The sequence below is a fragment of the Culex pipiens genome, chromosome 2 (assembly GCF_016801865.2).
Source record: "Culex pipiens pallens isolate TS chromosome 2, TS_CPP_V2, whole genome shotgun sequence".
Classification (NCBI taxonomy): Eukaryota; Metazoa; Arthropoda; class Insecta; order Diptera; family Culicidae; genus Culex; species Culex pipiens.
This window is the reverse complement of record NC_068938.1, coordinates 126,731,130-126,755,165: the sequence shown is the minus strand read 5'-3', so window position 1 is coordinate 126,755,165 and position 24,036 is coordinate 126,731,130. Positions and strand designations below refer to the sequence as shown.

The 24,036-nt window shown below is 37.6% G+C and overlaps 1 protein-coding gene across 16 annotated transcripts in view; it reads right to left on the bottom strand.

The window, feature by feature from the left end:
- LOC120412548 (disco-interacting protein 2) overlaps positions 1–24,036 on the bottom strand; it is a 209,772-nt gene that overhangs the window by 45,698 nt on the left and 140,038 nt on the right. The window lies entirely within an intron of this gene.

The following is a 24,036-nucleotide window of genomic DNA, read 5'->3' as shown; positions in this document are numbered from 1 at the left end:
GGATGCACGAAAAAAGCTAATCCCAGACACATAGTTGTACGGTAATTAGAGGCAACCAATTTTACACAATGTGTTTATATTGTGTTGCTCGCTGGACTGTGTAAAAACTATGCTGTATTTTTATAGCCCCTTTTTGTCGCGGTGTCCGATTGGACCATCGTACAAGGAAAGTTTATGGACGCGATGTTATGGTATTGAACATGAATTATGAACGAACGCTGAGTCACAAAACGATTCTAGTAACACAGGGTCAAAGACCTTGGCCGGACTATGCCTCCAAGTACCTTTGGATATTCTTTGAGGGCAGATTCGTTCCACCCGAATGGTTGCTTGTTTGTGGATGTTCTGCATGATCAACACGCGTACACAAAAGAGTTTTAATCTCGAAAACTTATGCTCAATCATCGCGCCAGAATGAATGGTTTGCTGCGCGGAAGCCTCGTAACAAGAGTGGAAAATTGAAACGAGATGAAACTTCCAACTCGTAAAAATCTATTTAGCATAACCGAGAGAGACAACCAGAGGAGAAATTCACAAAACACACTTTATGAGAAAGTTACGCTGATTGAAACATCCCTTGAAGCTCAACTCAACCCAACAGTAGCCTCCACGCTGTAATTACTATTTATCACCGAGACCCAAATTAAGGCTGATGCTTACGGAGATATGATCGTCGAGAGGATGCGATGTAATCGTGGCTTCATTTAGCCACCCATAAAAAAAATCACTGCCGACGAGTCAATAGTGAGCGCGAAAAGAAGCGCATAAAAGCGTATAATCCGAGGGTGATTTGTATGCACCACCGGCTGGTTGATGCTACCAGGGGCTGAAGATGCTGCAACTGAGCTTATGATGGGAAGTATCGAAGACGACCTAGAGACCGAGTCGGCGACTAAGTTGTTAGGGGGATGATGACGGAGAAAGGCTTGTTCAATTTGTAGTGCAACTGATGAAGATGCTCAAGTTTAGCTTTCAAGTGAACTGCTGTTGTTCAGTAAGGGAAAGTGGTCAATTGATAGCATAAATATTATTTTTAAGGAATGTTTTATCAAAAAAGAGTCTTTTGAGGATTTGTATTGCTTCAAAAATGTCATTAAATGAGTTTGTATTAAATAATTTGGATCTACAGCAAAGTTACAAAATGAACAACTTCCCCTATTGATCAAAAGTGTGCACATCGCAGCTTCCTCGTTCCCCCAGCAGCGTGCGCGCATAATTGAAATCTTTAATCCACTTTAGTGCTGCGCTTCACTGGCACTGCTGGTACACTTTCTGTGCCTCGATTTGCAAAGTGCATCGGCGTAAAATTAAAACTGATCTCAATTTCTCCACCAGACACACAGCGTCAACATCGGCACGTGGAGTAGGGCCGTTTTTTTTTTCGCGATATGCATATTTTCCTCGCGCTGCCTGCGGATGATCGTTTTCACATCATTTTCCCCATCCGCGGAAAATCTGGCACACTGGATTTTGCTTCAATTTTTTAGCAACATGGTCGTCATCACGCCAAAGCCATTACTAATAGCTGGGTTGGTTAAATCTGGGCCGGCGAAATTGCACAAGTCTGCAGGGCATCGCGCTCGAACATATCTGGCACATGACTTCGATCGCTCGAAACCCGATCTGATCTGCGAGGTTGAATTGAAATATTATACAAACGCTAGTATTGTGAAATTAACCAAGTCATCACCGGCATCTTCCCGGGCCGATCAATGGGCCCGATTGATACAGAATTGGCAAGTTCTTCGTGGAGTAAACACGGTTCAACAATGAAAAAAAAAGTTGAGTCGACTAATTTGTGTTCATTCCGTGCAAGGAATTGTTAAATAATAATGATCGCACAAAGCAGTCGTGGGGTCGGCATTGAGCTCGAATGAGTGTTCGATTCTGAGCTGAGTTGACCACTTTTGCGGCGCAGATTGCTGAAAGGAAACCATTCTGATTGAATAATAATAATGGTACAGCCGAAATGCTGACTTGCTCTTAATATTTGTAGATCGCATCTTGGGGTTGTTCCTGAAGCATTATATTGACATTATATAGATTAGCGCGCCGGCTAAATTAAATTAAATCGCGTTTGATTTGCTGCCGAAAATTGTGGCTCCGAATATATGTTTTAAAACGTGTTCAAGGTCAACTCATGGATCGATTTGAGCACACTTTTTTTGTCTTTCTGCCTCTAAATCTTCTGGCAGAATTAAAATTAAACTTGTTTGATATTTTTTAAATGAGATATTTATGACATTTTTAGAGTATTAAAATAGGTTTGAATTAATTATTAATTAATTTCAAGATTAATTATAGAGGCATTCATAATTTTAAATCAAGTTTTTCCCCTCCCTCTCTTCTAAATTTCACTAAAAATTAGGTGGCAAAAATAATTGTTAACCAAAATTGACATCTGAATTTAAAAAAAAAAAAAAAATTAAATCGATTGTTAACTATTCAAAATACATTGCTTATTTATGTATTTTCTCTAAACAAATTTAAAATTTTGGGACCAGAGACGCAAAACTTTCATAAAAAAATATTTCCATAAATTTGATGCAATTCACAGAATCATGTAAAACGGGGTGACAATTAATAAAAAACGATTAATATCGCTAAACTGAATTTCAAACATGAATTAATTTTGTTCAATTCTGTTTGAAAAAATACTTTAAAAATATCATTTCACAACAAATTTTATCTAGTTCTTAGTAGTTAAACAGAAACTAGATGAAGAAGATCTCGGGCAGACGGTAATAACAATATTCATGCCATTTCAATAACACAGTATTTTAAAATAACAGAAAGTGTTATGAAATCTTCTTGAAAAATATTTTTTTTTTCATAAAGTTTAATAATAGTTTATGTAATCATAACAAAATTTGTTATTGGTTGAAATCCAAAACAACTTTTTAATAACATTTTTTGTTATGGAAAAATACCTCCAACTTTTATTGGGATGATCGGATTAGTTGTTAAATTGACAAAAAATAATAACAAAGATTTGTTCGAAGAATAACTAAAAGTGTTATTAGTCTGTAATAACAATAACAATCCAATAACAAAAAAATCATTACGACGAATAAAATTATTTCCGTCTGCTCGGGATGAATATACCGTAAAAAAATATTATAATGATATGTGATAGAGCTAATTTATGAAATCCCGGAAGAAGAGGATAAAGATAAACTTATAGAATTGTGTAATTTGAAATCTAAAGTTCTCTCTAAATATTTGAAATCAATCAAATCAAATTATTCGCTCTACAGCATTGCCTTGGCGTTCTCGATTGCGAGATTCCTACTCAAAACTAGATGTCCGAAGGCTTGATTGTTGAGGCAATTGCAAACCTCTTTTTACACCTTAGCTTCCATCCACCCCGGGATTCGAACTGACGACCTTTGGATTGTTAGTCTAACTGCCTACCAGCGACTCCACCGGGACAGGACCCAGGGAGACGACTCCTACACCTGGACTGAGCTAACGACCTAACCTCTAGGTTAGACCGGGGCCAACATTTACTTCCCCGTCCGACGGAAGGCGTGATCAGACAAATCTCGTCTCGAAAAATGCCACCGGGACCGTCTAGGTTCGAACCCAGGTCGACTGGGTGAGAGGCAATCACGTTTACCCCTACACCACGGTCCCGGCCAAAATTTGAAATATGGTGCTAAATATTTGAAATAAATATCAGGAAAAGGACGAAAACAATTCTTGAAATATAGGACAAATGATTACAAACATTGAAAACTTTCCTCTTCTAAAAAAAGTAGAATTTTGAAGATTGAAAGTTATGTTTAAAAATGTGAAATTCAACAAAAACTGAAGAAAATTCCATCAGATCATGACTGATTAAAATTCTACCATTTCTTTATATAAAATTGCCCAAAATTACCTTAAAATCTGTTAGCATTCCCATATGTAATGTTAACATTTTTTTATTACATAGTTTTCATAGATAAAATCAATACTCTTTTAAAACGTTGGAATTATGAAACATTCAACAGTTTCGTGGTTATAACTAACTTATATTCAAAACTATTCAAACATTATCAAAAATTAGTTCTCAATTGTTATGAGCCTTTTGAAGCTCAGAATAATTCGATGCCAGAATGATTCTTAGTTTTCATTTTGCACAAAAAAAAACAAACCTGTCAAAGTAATTTACGTTACATTTATTAAAGTCAGCTCTTCGTTGTCATACTATCTCATCGCACATTTTGAGCCAAATTGAGTTAATAATGCCATTTGGTGCAGGTCGCAATGCCTCACCTTTTGATCTTAACAGATCCCCAAAATTCGAATCCAATTCTGAGATATTCAACTAAACCGAAAAAACTCCGTGCATTGTTGTCACTATTAATATGACTGAAGTTTCAATCTTGTCGTGCTATCTTGACACATCCTGAAAATTGCTGTAAGTGCAACAACTGGCCAAAAGGATTTCAGGTCAGAACGCATTTGACACACGTACATGCCCGGCTACCGTACCGTATAACTCGGGACTTTGGCAACCAAACTTCGGGACAATGCACAGAATGCACCAAACATAACGTGATTGCTATTGTTTACATTGCGTACTCATTTTTTTGTTTAAACAAGGCCAAACATTAAAACGCGTTTTTTTCTTGGAACGTCAAAAAGCGACGTGCGACAAGATACGACAGCGTCGAGATGCAGATTTTCATACGTGCAATCTCTCCTATTGCTTTTTTATTGTTAACATTTAATTTGATTGTTTTTTATTTATTTTTTATATGTTAAAATCTCTTAAGTTCCACAAAACCTGCCAAGTCACCCCCTGGGGGTCATCCTAATCTTTGGCAAACCTTAACAAACACACGCTCGTTAAGTGACCGGGGCCACCCCTCTAACCTAGAAAAACGAAGACCCACTCCAAAGCAGGAACTATACTTTCCCCACACCCCCCAGAGCAGCGGAGAGCAAAAATGACGAATTACTTTGGTAATGAATACCCTCCGTCGTCGTCGAAGCTATAATTTCAAGCTTTGTAGGATAGGCACCCTCTTCCTGCGGGAATTCGTTTCACACTTTTTCGGTCCAAGCGGAGCCCTCGAGATCAAGTGTGCGCCCGCCAAAGAGTGATAATTTGAAAACAATCAATAATCTGAAGCCTATCACTTTGGATCGCCACTTTGCGAGCGGGTATCTCCGGCCGGTATGGGGAAGGCCCGAAAAGCTAACGGTTATAATTTTACGACCTCCATCACTTTTCAGGGTTTATCTTGGATGACCTGGAGCTGCGGTGGTTGTTGGATTTGATGTCGTGGAGTCGTGGCGATACAATCGATCAAATTTGCATTCTATCACGCTGGAGATTTTGAAGCAGCTTGATAGGTCAGTCGTACAAAGACCACGGAGAAAGTAAAACCCCAGACCTTTCCCACTTCGAAGTCACAATTGCCCAGCAAAAATGCCAGCAAAGTGTGCTTAATTCGTGCAATAAACCGCAACAAGTCGTCATTATCATCATCAAACCTCCGCAGCAGCAGCATCTTCATTGCTGCCTGCCTACATGTTTTGATGGAACTCCTCAAATAAATCCAGCTGAAACAACACTCTTCCGGCGGTGGGCTTTCGCGTGGCAACGCACCGACCAAACCCCGGGAACCTTCTTCTAGCAGAGGCTGATGTAGGTTAATTGGCACTAATTATTCTTGAGGCCGAACCACGCGCGGCTCAATTTGTGTAATAAGTTGCGACAACCAACACGCCGAAAGCCCATTTTCTGACAATCTCTCTCTCTCTTTCGGTGCTGCTCTTTGCGGCATCCGGTGGAAAGGCAGAAGAAACGCGCAATATCTGACTAGTCGGCAGAATCAGCCGCCGCCGGGCCAAGTGTTGCTAATAATTAGTCAATTAGTGTACCTTCCCGTGTTTGGGGCGGACGGGATGAATCTACGAGGAGTTCTAGATCCATTAGTGGGTTGCCATTTTTGGACGGCTCGACGAGAACCGCTATCAATCAAGAGTATTGAACATGGTGTGGATTGAGGTTATCGAACCGATCACAGAAAATGGAAACCCTCCAAAAAAAGCCACAGGATGTTAATGTTCACGAAAAAAGAGGTGAACACTGCTTGGAGGAGAGCATCCTTATATGTTGTATTACGTGGCATGAAACCGCCACAGGGAAAAATATGACTCAAAAAAGAGTCGTAACAGTGCAACTTTCTGTCCCGTAATGCATCGGATGCATTAATTTTCCGCCTCCAGAAATGGGCACGTGGCTTGTCTGTCACAAGCACAACACTGTAACAACAACACCCCCGGCGAATGGGGCTGAAGCATGGAGGGTGGAGACGCAAGGTGTTTGGTGTGGGATGACCTGCCCGGGTACTTGCGGAGAAAGAAGATTTATTTTTACCACCATGTTCGCCCCATGTTCATATTGGCGAGAAGTCTTCATTACTCTTGTTGGCCTAATTAAGCGAACCACGCAAAACTTATGATTCATGGCTTCTCGTCTTTGGAAATGGTTTCGAACTGCAATGTTTACTTTGTAACAACATGCTTTAGATTTCCAGCAATCAAACGATGGATAGCTTAAAAAGAAAAGTATTTTATTTGTCTCCTTGTGAGAACGCTCCGAAAAGTTATAAGGTATAACTGGCACTCAACTAAGAACAGTGATTTTTAACCTTTTCGTTCAACTAATTTGGCTAATTTTCAAAAGCTTCAATTCCATTTTAAAATTTGAACATTTTTTTTAATCACATATTTAGATTGTGTATTTTGTGAAATAAACTATTATATTTTATTATTCTGACTGTGAAAAAATTATAAAAGTATAATTTGAGCAGTTGACAAAAGAAACCGAAATTTACTGTCCATGTTAAAGTACGGTATGGAGATCAGCTAGAACGCGGTCTGGAAAAGTTGCGCATTATTTTCGTAACATAAAGAATTCAAAAAAGAGCCAAAACATTTTAGAATAGAAAAAACTACAAAAAAAGAAAAAAACAAAAACAAAAAATCTTGTATCTCAAAAAATCTAAACCTCTGAGATTCTAAAGTTTTCACATTCTGGTATTAAATTTTAACATTTACAAATCCTTAAATTCTTAACTGCATAAAAATCATTTAATTTTGAAAGTTTTTGTTAAATTCTAATTTATGTTAATTATGTCGCCAGAAAATCAGACATGTTCAGAGTCATATATTGGGTCAAAAACATATTCCTTGATTTTCGAACTTTTGAATTGTAACAATGCTACAAGTTAAATATTTAAATTTTGATGTTCTGAACGTTCGAAATTTTGAAATTATTCTTTTTTATTTAAAATTTGAAATTTAAAATTTTAGATTTTTTGAATTTGCATAGTTTTTCCATTTTTTTAATTTGTGGTTTGTTTTTATACTATACTACAACTATACCAGTTTTTTTTTCTTTTTTTTGGTATGTTATTGTATTATTTGTTATTTATATTTTAAAAATTATTAAATTTCTGATTTATTGTAAATTTTTGAATTAAAATCGAAATGTCTAAATTTATGTATAATTTTTAAAAAGTTATTGATTTTTTTTTATTTTTCTGCCAGACAATTTAATGTTAATTGTTGGGTTTTCATTTCGAGCAATAAACAAAATTCATTCTTTTGATATCAAGATTTAGCATTTTCAGAGACGGAATCATAAGGATTTTAAGAATTTTTAAAAAAATTAATACGTTTGTAATGTTCAGTCGCATTCAAAAAAGGCTGGTACAAATTTTATTTAAAGTTTTTGTCAAGCAAAAAAAAATATTTTTTCAAGAAAAATCTAAATTTTGATGGAAATTGAAGTGCTAACAGCTGAAATTAATTTAAAATGCATTCCCCAGCATTTGGAATCGTGTTTAGCATGTTTGGGTTAGTTAAAAAATCTGTTAAATTTTGGAAAATTTTCGATGTTTAGTATCGCAAAAAGTCTTTTTTCACTATTTTTTTTTGTTTTCCTCAAATCTAACATTTTTTGAAAAATAACACTACTCGACAAAACAAAACTTGTGTCAAGGGATTAACGTTATCTCATCCGTTCCTGAGAGAAAAGGCATCCCCGAATCCGATGCAATCGACAGAATTTGATTTTATGTCCACGCGGACTGACGAGAAGTTGGTACATTTTTTAACATAAAAAATCGAACAATTTAAAAAAAACCATGCGTCTCCTCCCAATTATATGAGCCATCTACAAGAATATGGAAGCGCCTGGTGCATAGCCATTTCCTTTAAGCACAACGGAAACAACCAATACAAATGTATAAAAAAGTTGTCAAGTTCTCGAGGGGTCCACAGCTAGCTTTTTTTGTACGATTATAAAAAATAAATATTAAAAGTTTAAAATTAATTTATTTAAAAAACATATTTTTTGATTTACTTGTTTACTAAAATTTTATGTATCTCAAAGGTCTAGGGGTACTTCGGGATGTCCATGGGCATCCAAGGACTGCCTGGAGTTAAGATCTACGAGTCTACCGCCGTAGCAAGCAAGAGGTCGTCGGATTTTGACCCGGATCATGTGCATATAGCATTAGTGCATATGGTAGACTACTATATGAATGTGTTGGGATGTTCATGGTCATCCGAGGACTCCCTGGAGTTAAGATCTACGAGTCTACCGCCGTAACAAGCAAGAGGTTGTCGGATTTTGACCCCGGATCATGTGCATATAGCATCAGTGCATATGGTAGACATACTATATGAATGTGTTGGGATGTTCATGGTCATCCAAGGACTCCCTGGAGTTAAGATCTACGAGTCTACCGCCGTAACAAGCAAGAGGTCGTCGGATTTTGACCCCGGATCATGTGCGTATAGCATCAGTGGATATATTAGACTACTGTATGAATATGTTGGGAAGTCCATGGTCATCCGAGGACTCCCTGGTGTTAAGATCTACGAGTCTACCGCCGTAACAAGCAAGAGGTCGTCGGATTTTGACCCCGGATCATGTGCCTATAGCATCAGTGCATATGTTAGACTACTATATGAATGTGTTGGGATGTTCATGGTCATCCGAGGACTCCCTGGAGTTAAGATCTACGAGTCTACCGCCGTAACAAGCAAGAGGTCGTCGGATTTTGACCCCGGATCATGTGCGTATAGCATCAGTGCATATGGTAGACTACTATATGAATGTGTTGGGATGTCCATGGTCATCCGAGGACTCCCTGGAGTTAAGATCTACGAGTCTACCGCCGTAACAAGCAAGAGGTCGTCGGATTTTGACCCCGGATCATGTGCGTATAGCATCAGTGCATATGGTAGACTACTATATGAATGTGTTGGGATGTCCATGGTCATCCGAGGACTCCCTGGAGTTAAGATCTACGAGTCTACCGCCGTAACAAGCAGGAGGTCGTCGGATTTTGACCTCGGATCATGTGCGTATAGCATCAGTGCATATGATAGACTACTATATGAATGTGTTGGGATGTTCATGGTCATCCAAGGACTCCCTGGAGTTAAGATCTACGAGTCTACCGCCGTAGCAAGCAAGAGGTCGTCGGATTTTGACCCCGGATCATGTGCGTATAGCATCAGTGGATATGGTAGACTACTGTATGAATATGTTGGGATGTTCATGGTCATCCGAGGACTACCTGGTGTTAAGATCTACGAGTCTACAGCCGTAACAAGCAAGAGGTCGTCGGATTTTGACCCCGGATCATGTGCGAATAGCATCAGTGGATATGGTAGACTACTATATGAATGTGTTGGGATGTTCATGGTCATCCAAGGACTCCCTGGAGTTAAGATCTACGAGTCTTCCGCCGTAACAAGCAAGAGGTCGTCGGATTTTGACCCCGGATCATGTGCGTATAGCATCAGTGGATATGGTAGACTACTGTATGAATGTGTTGGGATGTCCATGGTCATCCGAGGACTCCCTGGTTTTAAGATCTATGAGTCTACCGCCGTAATAAGCAAGAGGTCGTCGGATTTTGACCCCGAATCTTGTGTGTATAGCATCAGTGCATATGGTAGACTACTGTATGAATGTGTTGTGATGTTCATGGTCACCCAAGGACTCCCTGGAGTTAAGATCTACGAGACTACCGCCGTAACAAGCAAGAGGTCGTCGGATTTTGACCCTGGATCATGTGCTTCATTCATTCACATTCATATAGTTGTCTACCATATGCACTAATGCTATACGCACATGATCCGGGGTCAAAATCCGACGACCTCTTGCTTGCTACGGCGGTAGACTCGTAGATCTTAATGGTCATCCGAGGACTCACCGGTTTTAAGATCTATGAGTCTACCGCCGTAACAAGCAAGAGGTCGTCGGATTTTGACCCCGGATCTTGTGTGTATAGCATCAGTGCATATGGTAGACTACTGTATGAATGTGTTGTGATGTTCATGGTCATCCAAGGACTACCTGGAGTTAAGATCTACGAGTCTACCGCCGTAACAAGCAAGAGGTCGTCGGATTTTGACCCTGGATCATGTGCTTTATTCATTCACATTCATATAGTAGTCTACCATATGCACTAATGCTATACGCACATGATCCGGGGTCAAAATCCGACGACTTCTTGCTTGTTACGGCGGTAGACTCGTAGATCTTAACTCCAAGGAGTCCTTGGATGACCATGAACATCCCAACACATTCATATAGTAGTCTACCATATGCACTGATGCTATTCGCACATGATCCGGGGTCAAAATCCGACGACCTCTTGCTTGCTACGGCGGTAGACTTGTAGATCTTAACTCCAGAGAGTCCTCGGATGACCATGAACATCCCAACACATTCATATAGTAGTCTAACATATGCACTGATGCTATACGCACATGATCCGGGGTCAAAATCCGACGACCTCTTGCTTGTTACGGCGGTAGACTCGTAGATCTTAACTCCAAGGAGTCCTTGGATGACCATGAACATCCCAACACATTCATATAGTAGTCTACCATATGCACTGATGCTATTCGCACATGATCCGGGGTCAAAATCCGACGACCTCTTGCTTGCTATGGCGGTAGACTCGTAGATCTTAACTCCAGAGAGTCCTCGGATGACCATGAACATCCCAACACATTCATATAGTAGTCTAACATATGCACTGATGCTATACGCACATGATCCGGGGTCAAAATCCGACGACCTCTTGCTTGTTACGGCGGTAGACTCGTAGATCTTAACACCAGGGAGTCCTCGGATGACCATGGACATCCCAACACATTCATACAGTAGTCTAATATATCCACTGATGCTATACGCACATGATCCGGGGTCAAAATCCGACGACCTCTTGCTTGTTACGGCGGTAGACTCGTAGATCTTAACTCCAGGGAGTCCTTGGATGACCATGAACATCCCAACACATTCATATAGTAGTCTACCATATGCACTGATGCTATACGCACATGATCCGGGGTCAAAATCCGACGACCTCTTGCTTGCTACGGCAGTAGAATTGTAGATCTTAACTCCAGGGAGTCCTTGGATGACCATGAACATCACAACACATTCATACAGTAGTCTACTATATCCACTGATGCTATACGCACATGATCCGGGGTCAAAATCCGACGACCTCTTGCTTGTTACGGCGGTAGACTCGTAGATCTTAACTCCAGGGAGTCCTTGAATGACCATGAACATCCCAACACATTCATATAGTAGTCTACCATATGCACTGATGCTATACGCACATGATCCGGGGTCAAAATCCGACGACCTCTTGCTTGTTACGGCGGTAGACTCGTAGATCTTAACACCAGGGAGTCCTCGGATGACCATGAACATCCCAACACATTCATATAGTAGTCTAACATATGCACTGATGCTATACGCACATGATCCGGGGTCAAAATCCGACGACCTCTTGCTTGTTACGGCGGTAGACTCATAGATCTTAACACCAGGGAGTCCTCGGATGACCATGAACATCCCAACACATTCATGCAGTAGTCTACCATATCCACTGATGCTATACGCACATGATCCGGGGTCAAAATCCGACGACCTCTTGCTTGTTACGGCGGTAGACTCATAGATCTTAACACCAGGGAGTCCTCGGATGACCATGAACATCCCAACACATTCATGCAGTAGTCTACCATATCCACTGATGCTATACGCACATGATCCGGGGTCAAAATCCGACGACCTCTTGCTTTTTACGGCGGTAGACTCGTAGATCTTAACTCCAGGGAGTCCTCGGATGACCATGGACATCCCAACACATTCATACAGTAGTCTACCATATCCACTAATGCTATACGCACATGATCCGGGGTCAAAATCCGACGACCTCTTGCTTGTTACGGCGGTAGACTCGTAGATCTTAACTCCAGGGAGTCCTTGGATGACCATGAACATCCCAACACATTCATATAGTAGTCTACTATATGCACTGATGCTATACGCACATGATCCGGGGTCAAAATCCGACGACCTCTTGCTTGCTACGGCGGTAGACTCGTAGATCTTAACTTCAGGGAGTCCTCGGATGACCATGAACATCCCAACACATTCATATAGTAGTCTATCATATGCACTGATGCTATACGCACATGATCCGAGGTCAAAATCCGACGACCTCTTGCTTGTTACGGCGGTAGACTCGTAGATCTTAACACCAGGGAGTCCTCGGATGACCATGGACATCCCAACACATTCATATAGTAGTCTACCATATGCACTGATGCTATACGCACATGATCCGGGGTCAAAATCCGACGACCTCTTGCTTGCTACGGCGGTAGACTCGTAGATCTTAACTTCAGGGAGTCCTCGGATGACCATGAACATCCCAACACATTCATATAGTAGTCTATCATATGCACTGATGCTATACGCACATGATCCGGGGTCAAAATCCGACGACCTCTTGCTTGTTACGGCGGTAGACTCGTAGATCTTAACACCAGGGAGTCCTCGGATGACCATGGACATCCCAACACATTCATACAGTAGTCTAATATATCCACTGATGCTATACGCACATGATCCGGGGTCAAAATCCGACAACCTCTTGCTAGTTACGGCGGTAGACTCGTAGATCTTAACTCCAGGGAGTCCTTGGATGACCATGAACATCCCAACACATTCATATAGTAGTCTACCATATGCACTGATGCTATACGCACATGATCCGGGGTCAAAATCCGACGACCTCTTGCTTGCTACGGCGGTAGACTCGTAGATCTTAACTCCAGGCAGTTCTTGGATGCCCATGGACATCCCGAAGTACCCCTAGACCTTTGAGATACATAAAATTTTAGTAAACAAATAAATCAAAAAATATGTTTTTTAAATAAATTAATTTTAATCTTTTAATATTTATTTTTTATAATCGTACAAAAAATGCTAGCTGTGGACCCCTCGAGAACTTGACAACTTTTTTATACATTTGTATTGGTTGTTTCCGTTGTGCTTAAAGGAAATGGCTATGCACCAGGCGCTTCCATATTCTTGTAGATGGCTCATATAATTTGGAGGAGACGCATGGTTTTTTTTAAATTGTTCGATTTTTTATGTTAAAAAATGTACCAACTTCTCGTCAGTCCGCGTGGACATAAAATCAAATTCTGTCGATTGCATCGGATTCGGGGATGCCTTTTCTCTCAGGAACGGATGAGATATCGTTAATCCCTTGACACAAGTTTTGTTTTGTCGAGTAGTGTAATTATTGCAAAACATCTGAACTAGTGAAAAATGCAATTTAAAACACTTTTTTAATTGAAATGTTGAGACTTTGGCTTGTTATTTCAATTTTTATATAAAAAAATATTTGGATAAAAAGGTAAGAATGACGTAACACACAAAAACGTTGACTGAATCTACTTCTAAAATTTAACAAGCTTCTAGAATTTGGGTGCCGTATGCATTGTCATTAAAAAAAGTATAGTTCATTGCTGAAATTTTAAAGTTATTCCAGTTTTTGTAAAAAAAAAAGTTGATTGTTCAAATTTCGTTTTTTTTCCTTTTCTGCGCACGTTGCGTAAAAAAACTCGAATTTAAAATAAAAAATCTAACTCGGAAATCTGCTAATTTTAGAATAAGTTTCGTGAAATTTCCGGCAGAATCTGTTAAACATATTTTCAGACGTAGGCACTTTGGTTCAGACACTGCCAAAACGGCATTTTAAAGTTTAATTTTTTTTTAATAAGGTTTGATTTTTGAAACTCCAAACTGTTTTGCCTTGAACTTATCAGTTTTCATTTGTGTCCAACGGTTGAAATGGCGCGGAGTCATAATTTCTTTTATTGTGTTTTTTTTTGTGAAAATCGACGGAAATGCTAATTTTCGGACCACCCTAACATGGCATAGGTCATCCTTATGACAAAAATACCGGTCTAATTATTTCGGCCAAGGAAGCTCCAGTTTGATTTTGGGATCAAGGGTCCTTCTGATAATTCTTCTTTGTTCAGGCGGGGCCAGACAATGTCCAGTGATCTAGGAATTGGACCACACTCTGTCATTCTGAAATGAATCATTGGAAGCTGCCTGAGGGCTAACATCACTGAATACCCGGGCCTGTGAGGTGTATCAGCATATTGCATGTTTGATACAAAACATACTTTCTCATAATTTCGCTGCCAGCCATCAGGTAACTGATAGGAAGCATTGCTAGGTTGTTCCAAAATTGGGACAACTACCTTTGTGAGATTATAATTAATAATTGTTGTGTTTCATCTTCATTTATCTCGATTTCGGAAGCTCACTTCCGAAGGTGCCAATTTGAGTAAAGTTCTCTTAGCCGAATCAAATCAGCAAACTTTTACGACCATCCTGGTGTAGCAGTATTCTATGGAGGTGACGCTGATTAGATATCCCTCCAGAACTTGTTTTGTTTAAGCCGTGGCGATCCCGCTGAACTCCACACCCTCGTTGAGTGACGGGACAACTGGAGGGAGAAGACTCTTAAGCTGGGGGGTAGGGGTTTGCGTTTGCGTTGGGATCAGTTCAATGAACCATGCTTCACCTCCGAAATAGCAGCACACGTTGTAGACCCTGCGAGTGGTTGCCGAGGAGTGGTTTGCTTTACCGTTGTGTCTGATGGTGCCTCCGGGGGAACAACATTTAGTAGAGAGATTCTGTCTGGTTCTGGTTTGCTGGCAACGGTTTAACTTTTAGTGAGTGTGTTTAAGTGGGATTACAGGCACGGCGGCGGCGGCTCTCTTCGCTTTATCGTGAGATGGAATCGCGTGAATCGAACAAAAACTAGGCAGCATTAATCATCCCGCTATCCAGCGCCACGCTGCAAAACACTGGAACTCGTAAAACCTCATCAGTTCTTGGCAAATTCTCCAGGTTGAGAGCTTTGGCCTCAAAGCTGGAAACGGTTCAACCTGTGCGGTGGGAGTTGCCACATTTCTTTTTTTTTTTTTTTTGGAAACCAACCACCTCCCCTTATCGAACGATACCAATCGGAGGATCATAAATTCTTCCCTTAACCATCCGGCACAGTATGTAGCATGAGGGGGAATTCCGGGAATGTGGAGCACGTTGATAGGGAGTTCGGTTGGCACACATAGTCTACACGCGGGGAACTACCTGCTGGCCAGTTATCCAGCTCGAAATTTATCACCCAAAGTGTGCGGTCGGATCCGGTTGCATCGATATAGAATATGCAGTCGAGAAACTGGAACTAACCAACGGAACTTGTTGAGGCCACCGCCGCCGGTGACCCTGTTTCGTGTGCTCAGGGAATCAACCTGTGCGTGCGTGTGTTTTCAGGTTGGGTTATCTTTTAAATTTAAACGAAGAACCTGCTCCACTACTCTCAAGCTTAATGAACTGGTTGATCGTGTCTCAGTTAGGTAAGATCCGACCGATATTAGGCTGTTGCGGGACGGTTGAGATCCCGACTCAAAACAACTCAGGAATTTTCAGCCGTAAAACTAACAAAGTGTAAAAAATGTACACAAGTGTGATGAGCCGAGATAAAATCAGCGCCAAGATATGAAGTGCAAACGTTCTGAACGAAACATTTTTACGAGAGCATTACATTTCTCTCGAGACATTGAAATTTCGTTGCACTTGGGGGGCTTAAGAACTCAAATGGACACGCTTGCCGAAGAAAGAACTCTTGAAAATTTCCAACCAACCGCCAACGGCACCAACAACAACGGCAGTACTGAATCACGACTCTGTCTGTTTGCTCTGGGTAAACGTAAACAGTTGTTGATAATTTTATGGCTTATGTTTCTGCGTGAGCACACTTGAGGCGCTTTTGCTGGTGGCTTTTGTAGGACTGAGAATTTGTACAACCGTGATTGATGGGTATTAATAACGGACTCCGGGGTTGGGCGAATCATGTGCGGATATAATTTTGTAGCCAAGTTGGGACTGGAAAATTGCAACAATATGACAGGGGACTTGGGGGAAGTTCCTGTTGGATTGAAGTTACATTCAGTTGATTGAGTCAATGTTTATGTGACCCTGATTTAATTCTTCTATTTAACCCCTTCCCGCCCAGAGCAAAATCGATATTTTTTACGTTTTTCACCATAACTCGTAATTGGATCGACCAAATTGGATGAAATTTTAATGGTTATAAGCTAACAATCTATATAAACTAACGCAGGTTGAATCAGGTTGAAAAAATGCATGGTTGCAGAGAAATTTAGTTTTGAAGACAAAAATTAGTGGTGCTCTGGAGTAACCATGGGCGTTAGAGGGTTAAATTTGTATGTACATCTCAACGCAAAAAAAAAAAAAATAGACAGGACAACATTTTTTGATCAACTATAGTCCCCTTTAACCCTCTAACGCTCAGAGCTGTTTGCTTATCGTAAAAATAGTAAATGGCTAAATTTTTGTACAATAATGCAGGAAATACTTTACTTTGACCCACAAAAATCGAATTGGTGCATAAAAGTTTAATTTGAAGTGGTGCACCAGAGCACCATCAGGAAGATGAGCAACTTTTTTTAAAATCACAAAATCTAGTTTTCTTCAAATCTATTGGTTCAGTTGTTTGAAAATGCTTCAAAATGTGTTAAAAACTACTTATTCTTTGCTGTAAGACCATATTTCTGAAGTATGAATTACAAATTTTAAAATCTCTGCATTTTCAGGTTTCTTTGATTGGCTCATTCAAAACCCACAAACAACAATTTTTATGAAAAATAAGGAAAATAATAAAACCATCGGTCTAATAACAATGTTTTGTCTTGTTTATGAATAGTCGAAACGTTTATAAACTTTTGTTTTGATAAAAATAAGCTTTTTCTGTAATTTAGAAAAAAGTGCTCTTGAATATTTAGTTGCTCATATGCCTAGGTGGTGCTCTGGTGCACCAAATGAAAAAGGTTGAAAAACACTCAAAACCGGTCCAAACTCACAATGTTTAATCACAGGGGTTTTTGTCCAAGGTTCAAATGATAGCAAAACATTTTTTGTTTCACAAAATTTTATGTTTGGTAATTTTTATGGGCTTTCGAAAACAGGTCTTATTTATTTCCCTAAAATTGGCCCATTTTTCTTTACATTTCGCACTGCAACTTTGCTTGTGCTTAACCAAATTTGATGCAATTAGGAGAGCTGTTAGTATACATTCTACCTGCAACTTAAAGCAACATGAAAAGTTGTGTAAGTTCCGAGATATTTGAGTTCAAAGTTTTGGTGCTCTGGTGTAACCATGGGCGGGAGAGGGTTAAACAAGCTGTCAAGTACGACTTTTTCTATCAAGAAGGGCCACGATGTTATTTTTTATATTGATTTAAAATTCCATTTTGAATCCTTTGCGGTCGTACAAAGGGTCATTGTACTAAAAAAATAAGCTTAATCGTTGTGAACAATAATATCACAAATTTAAGCTAAATTTTAGTACCCAATTGTCTTTAATACATTTTGCATTTTTTACTTAAAAATGTTGGTATTTGTTGCTTTTTAAAAATATAATGAAATCTCTTGGCAGTGTTCCCAGAATGACGATATATCTTGACAAGGTTGCCAGATTTCTCTTATTGAAGAACTTATCGAAAGGTCTTTGCTTCGTCCAAACGATGCACAGCAAGAAGGTCCTGATTTTTCTTATTTGAAATCGTAACTTTAAACAGTTGCCAGTTATTCCTTATTTTTCTATATTGGATTGTTTCGCATTTTTTCTGCGGACTTACGTAAAAAGTGTACTAACTTTTGAAGTATACTCTGTATATTTATATATTTTGTTCCACAAAAGCGCAGAAAACTTACGTTTTGAAAGCTCAAATGAAAAGGGCTGGAAATTAAATAGATTTTCTTTTTGAAGTTACATCGATGATGATCTTCACACAATGCCACAGATCATAATTTGCTCTGAACCTAAACCACCAAGCTGATTTTGACTTGATTGTAGAAATATACCAGAGTCTAAAACCAGTTTTATTCGTTTCCTTCTCTAGCAATGGCAGGAAGGAGATGAAAGATCGCTCTCCAGCTCAGAGGATCGTAGAACGTTTCCAAGACAATGGTTCTCGTAATTCCAATTAAAATTAGGTCCAACCTCAATCCTGCATCCATCGCTCAACATGTGTGATGAAGGCGGACACAGCTCTTTTGGCAAAACTTGAGAACCACCCAGTCGCGTCACCTCCGATAGAAAAGGGGACGACGAAGGGGGAACACCGCTAATATTTAATCAGATTAAGGCGAATTTCCAAACGGGACGGGATTAAGATCAAAGCTGTCAGGTCCCGGCTACATTTTAATTTTATGGGTCATAAAGGGAGGGCTATTTTCGATACCTTGGGGAGTTGTGACTTTTTTTTCGAGGGGGGACAAACTGCTAATTATTTGCGATAAAGTTATTTTAAATGTTTTATCGGAAAGAGAAATCAAATTTAACGACGCTTGATCAGCGTTTTATCACCCCATTTTGAAATAAAATTCAAACGTGAGAGGACTATTGCCAATTCCTTTCTAAAAAGGCGACACAATTTGACGTCAGGATGACCAAAAATGGATCACACCAAATCCAGACCTGGCCAACACACAAAGAATAATTTTACATCGCGCATAGATTAACCGTTCTAGAATGGTCTGATTCGTACTGCTGTCAGAATCGATTTTGGTTACGGTACCCTAAGCCAGAAAGTGAATGCGCACGATGTCGCGCACGACTTGTTTGAGTTGTTCGCGCTCTAATTTTGAAGCAAATGGCCACCGGCGGCTTTCTCTTTCAGACTTTTTGTCCATTGTGTTACAGGTAGAACAAAAAAAAAAAACGATTTTAAAGCCGGAAAGTTGATGGAAAATGAGCCATGAATTGCTGGTTGAACTAATGTGACAAAGGTTAAGTGACGCGTAAAGTTTCTCATTAGATAACTTTTTCCATACTAAGCATAAAAAACAACAAATTCTGTAAGGTAAAATAAAAAATACTAACTAAATTCACCTATGTGGTTTATGCCTTCCTCACTACTTACCAAAAATGGTTAACATGAAAAATCTGAAAATCTGTATCATTCATCATATGAAAAGCACATCATAACTTGAGACAAAGTTGCCAGAGCTTCAATCTATTAGACTTGTTTAGAAGATCTTAAGATTACCTAACGATAGGTCGGATGAATAATCCAGATATAGTCGTCAATATCACTTAATTGGTCAAAACTTCAGAAAGGGTTGCCAGACCTTCAATTGTTTGGACTTTTTGGAAGGTCTTTCGATTACCTACTCAACGATATATCGGATTATAGAGCCGTACATTGTTTTACTACAGATACTTGAGATCCGGCTTAAAAAAAACATAAATATCACTTAAGTGGTCATAACTTGAGACAGGGTTGCCAGATCTTCAGTTTTTTTTTAATATTTGGAAGGTCGTCAATTATCTGTCCAACGATAAGTCGGATAATGGATTCTGACATAGTTTTTAAATATGAGATCCAGCTTCAAATAGTTCGAATCCCAATGACGACAGTTTTTTTTAAATCAAATAAATAACAGGATTACCAAGCTGTTCCACAACAACAGGTGCAAACTTTTACTGGTTTTAATTTGTAAACCATTGTAAAACACGCTGTTTCCGCTTCAATTGGAAACAGGCCCGTAGCCAGGGGGGGGGCTTCCGGGCTGCAGCCCCCCCCCGAATTTTTTTCCAATTTTTTTAAAATTGAACTACCTTAAAAAAATCTTAAATCAATGATTGTGTGTTCTCTTCCCAGAAATAATTTGTAAGATAGAGAATCAAGAATTGATTGATCAAACTAAGTAATTTGCCTGTCCATTGCCGGGCTCAGTTGTTGTAGATTATGGATCCAAAATTTGGATATTTAAAAATTGAGCTGCAGATTTGAACATTGTTCCATTCAGTAACATCTCATTTATCTTGTAGTTTTAGCATTACATTGGTTAGGATGGTCCAAATCTGGGCTTACTTGGGGCTATTCCCTGAAATCAAACATTTACGCATCACTAGCCTAAGTTCCAAAATTTGAGCTTTTTCTGACCACTGACCACCAAGTTTGGGCAAAATCGTCAAATTGTATGGAGAAAAGCAACTGTTTCAGTTTTTGACCAATGGAAGGCGCAATAACTATCCAGTTCTTATCAATTTTCAGAACTAATATCTTCTTTAAATTTGGAAAAAACTTTCCCGAAGACACCTTATTTTTTTGGGTTTTTTGCTAAAAAGTTATTAACCTTCGAAAATAGCAATTTCCTAGCGGACTGCTCTAAGGGGCTACATAGAAATAATTACCGTCATCTGGGGCGAATCGGGACTACAGTCTGAATAGGGACAGCAAAAATCCTTAGATCTTGTTGTCTTATTTTTGATTGTAGAACTTAAGTATGACCCCTGAAGAACCATAAAATAATTTAGAATTTTTGGATTCAATGTGGCGGTCAAAATGGAGGTCAAGAAATATTTCTGGTGTTTTTTTTAAAGGTCTAATAAACCAAATTTCCAGATTTTGCTTTTTGGGTGCTTTTGAAACCGTCAGGGGTATTAAAAAACACCCAAAAAGCAAAAACTTGGTGTATTGGACCATTAAAAAACAGATGCCGAATTTGATGTTAAAAACAAGCAAATAAAACATGCCGATTTCATTTGTTCCTGATTTGGTTATCCGAAGTCCTTCGAACTTCGGATAATCGAAACTTTGGATAATCGAGGCTTCGGCTAGTCGAATTTGGATTGTAAAATTAATAGCCCTCCTTTATTTGCATTAAAACCTTTAAACTGTTAATACATGTTTTTTCTCTACATTTTTCAAAATTTATCATAATTTCTCAAAAATATTTAGATTTTGTTTTCAAAAACGAAAGCATTTAATATGAAAAACATTTGAGTGAATTTTGACTATTATCAGAAATACAATTCTAATTTTATCGTTTTGGTTTTAAGAATATGGTTAGTTACATATCTAAGACCTTAGAGAAAAATGCTTGAGAAATATCCTTGTGTATTTTTTTATTACTTTTTCGTAAACCTTTTTTCCGAAACCACTCGTCCAAAATGCTTTCTTTTGGTCACATTTTTTAGTTTCCACCGTGGCCAATCTCCAATTTTTATTTAATATATCAAAAATCGGAAGATCAACTAAGTGAATACTTATTATCAACTAATTTTCACTTTGTGCATGAGCTTGCGATTTTTAAAGGAAGAAATAAAATGATAAAAATATTCAAAACGTTAAAAAAATTTAAGCTTGGATTCAAAAACTCTGAAATTAAATTAATTAAACATCACTTTCAAATTATATAATTTCTGATCAATAATTCATTTTTAAACTATTTAATTTCTATTTTTTGGATTTTACAGATTAGAATTTGCATTTTGAAAATTTTAAAATTTCTTTATTATTTTTTTTATAGGGGAAATATGCCCATTCTAATCACTCTAAGCCGTTCGACCAATTCTCATCATTTTTCCGTTTTCCGCTATTAAATCAACATTTTCAGATGTTTCAACAATGGAGAGTTGCTTGCTCACTTTTATTTGAGCTATTCATTACTTTGGAACAGTCAAAAACACTTTATGAAAGCTGTAATCCATGATCAAAATGCTGATAGGCCGATAATAGAAATAGGCTGAGAAAGGGTATAGTTCCCCTAATTTCTTATTTTTGAATATCAATTGTAAATATTTTCCAAAGTTTATGTTGCCACCTTTTCAAAATGGACCAAAAAACAGAGAACAAATACAATATTTAAAAAAAATAGCTTCACAATTTTAATGGAAATAACTTATTTCGATTAAGTCTTTTTAGGACCAGCGACCAGGTCGGTCCGGAAAACAAATTTAAAATGTTTTTCCTGCTTTGACAATCATATACGACATGTTTGGGCTCGTTTAAAAATATTTAGAATTTTTGTAACATGTCGCGGAACCGCGGAAAGTTTTTTCTCACGAAAAAAGGATTTCGCCATCAGCTAGATATTTTGAAAACTAATGATGCAAAACAACTGTACTGATTTAAAGTGTGTTTTGAACACTTTTAAAATAAGAAAACCATAGCTTGTAGTTTTGATTTGTAACCCTCTCAACTTTGGTCAGAGTCTAGTGACATAAACTTCAGAATAATATTCGCAACGGCTAATTGAAGATTTAAAAATTTTTCACTTTCAAATTTCTAAATTTTCATAATTTTTGATTTAAATTTTTGTGGTATAAGACAAAGAAATGCCAGAAATCAAAAATAAAAATATTAAAAACATAAAAAATTTAAGATAGCAATTCAACAGAATAATATCAAAAAATCTGAAATTCCAAAAATTAAAAAATCTATAACTGAAAAATTAATAAAATAATTGATACTTAAGAAATCCTAAACTAAAAAAAATATCATTTTAAAATTAAGTAATTCAAAATCCAATAAATTATGTTTTTTCAATCTTAATTTTTGGATGCTTTAAATATTTTTATGTTTGAATTCTAGTATTCCTAAATTAATTTATATTTACCAGAAAATTAAGTAATGTTTGTAATGGCTTTTCCCTTATTTCAGCATTTTTAGATTCAGCGTTTTGATAGTCAGCTTCATGAGGCAATTCTTCAATATTATTTAAGCGAATACATTATTTTCAAACGTTATTTTCAGTCGCATCCAAATAAACAAATCAAAATCTCATCAACACATATTGCTCCCGAAGAAATATCAAACGACGCTTTTTGTTTCTGTTCCTTTTCAGCTGCGTACCGCTTAAGAGAAGTCTTTTCGTAAACCTTTTCTTGACCGTTCCTTGAGATTTTTTTGTATGGAGTTTTAAGAGTCTCCGTACTACAGGACATTTTTTAAAATTTTCGTTTGAAAGTAAAATATAGTTCTTGTAGCAAAATTCAGACTAAGATTTGATTTACAGGAAAAATGTAATTGATTTAAGAATTCTTACATAAAGTATTCTTTACTTTTAAAACAAAAATTTAAGATAATAATTACACATGATAATTTCAAAAAAATCAGAAATTCCAAAAATGAAAAAAATCAAATACATAAAAAATATAAAATAATTACAACTAAAAAAATCCTTAAATTATAAAAAAAATTTTTTTTATCATTTTTAAATAAAGATATTCAAAAAATAATTTTCAATCATTTCAATAAATTATATTTTAATAATCTTATTTTTTTGATGCTTCGAATATTGATATGTTTGAATTCAAGTGCAGACTAAGATTAGATTTACAGGATAAAACTAATCAATTTATGAATTCTTACATAAAGTTTTCTTTATTTTTAATTTAGCAACGTTTCGTAAATATAAAATTTCTAAACCATAAAATGTGCAGGATTTTGTTCCTAGAGTCAAGATATTGCTTGAACAAACATCGATTTTAATAAATGGTTACAATCCTAAATTATTAAACATGTATATAGATTAAAAATTTATTAAAAAATTATCTTTAGAATTGAGATCTGATTAAATTTTTTTGTCATGTTTTAAAATTTTATTTTTGCTCAAATTCTGGACCAATTTTCAGAATACAATGAGTAATGAATTTGAAAATGGCGTTTAGTCGGAATATTAAAGTTAAACATGATTCGTTTTGATGTTTGATGCAATCGAGGAAAATTTTAACGGTTACATATGCATTTAAAAATGGTTACATATGCATTATTAACAACTTTTCCAGTGAATATTTTGGGGTT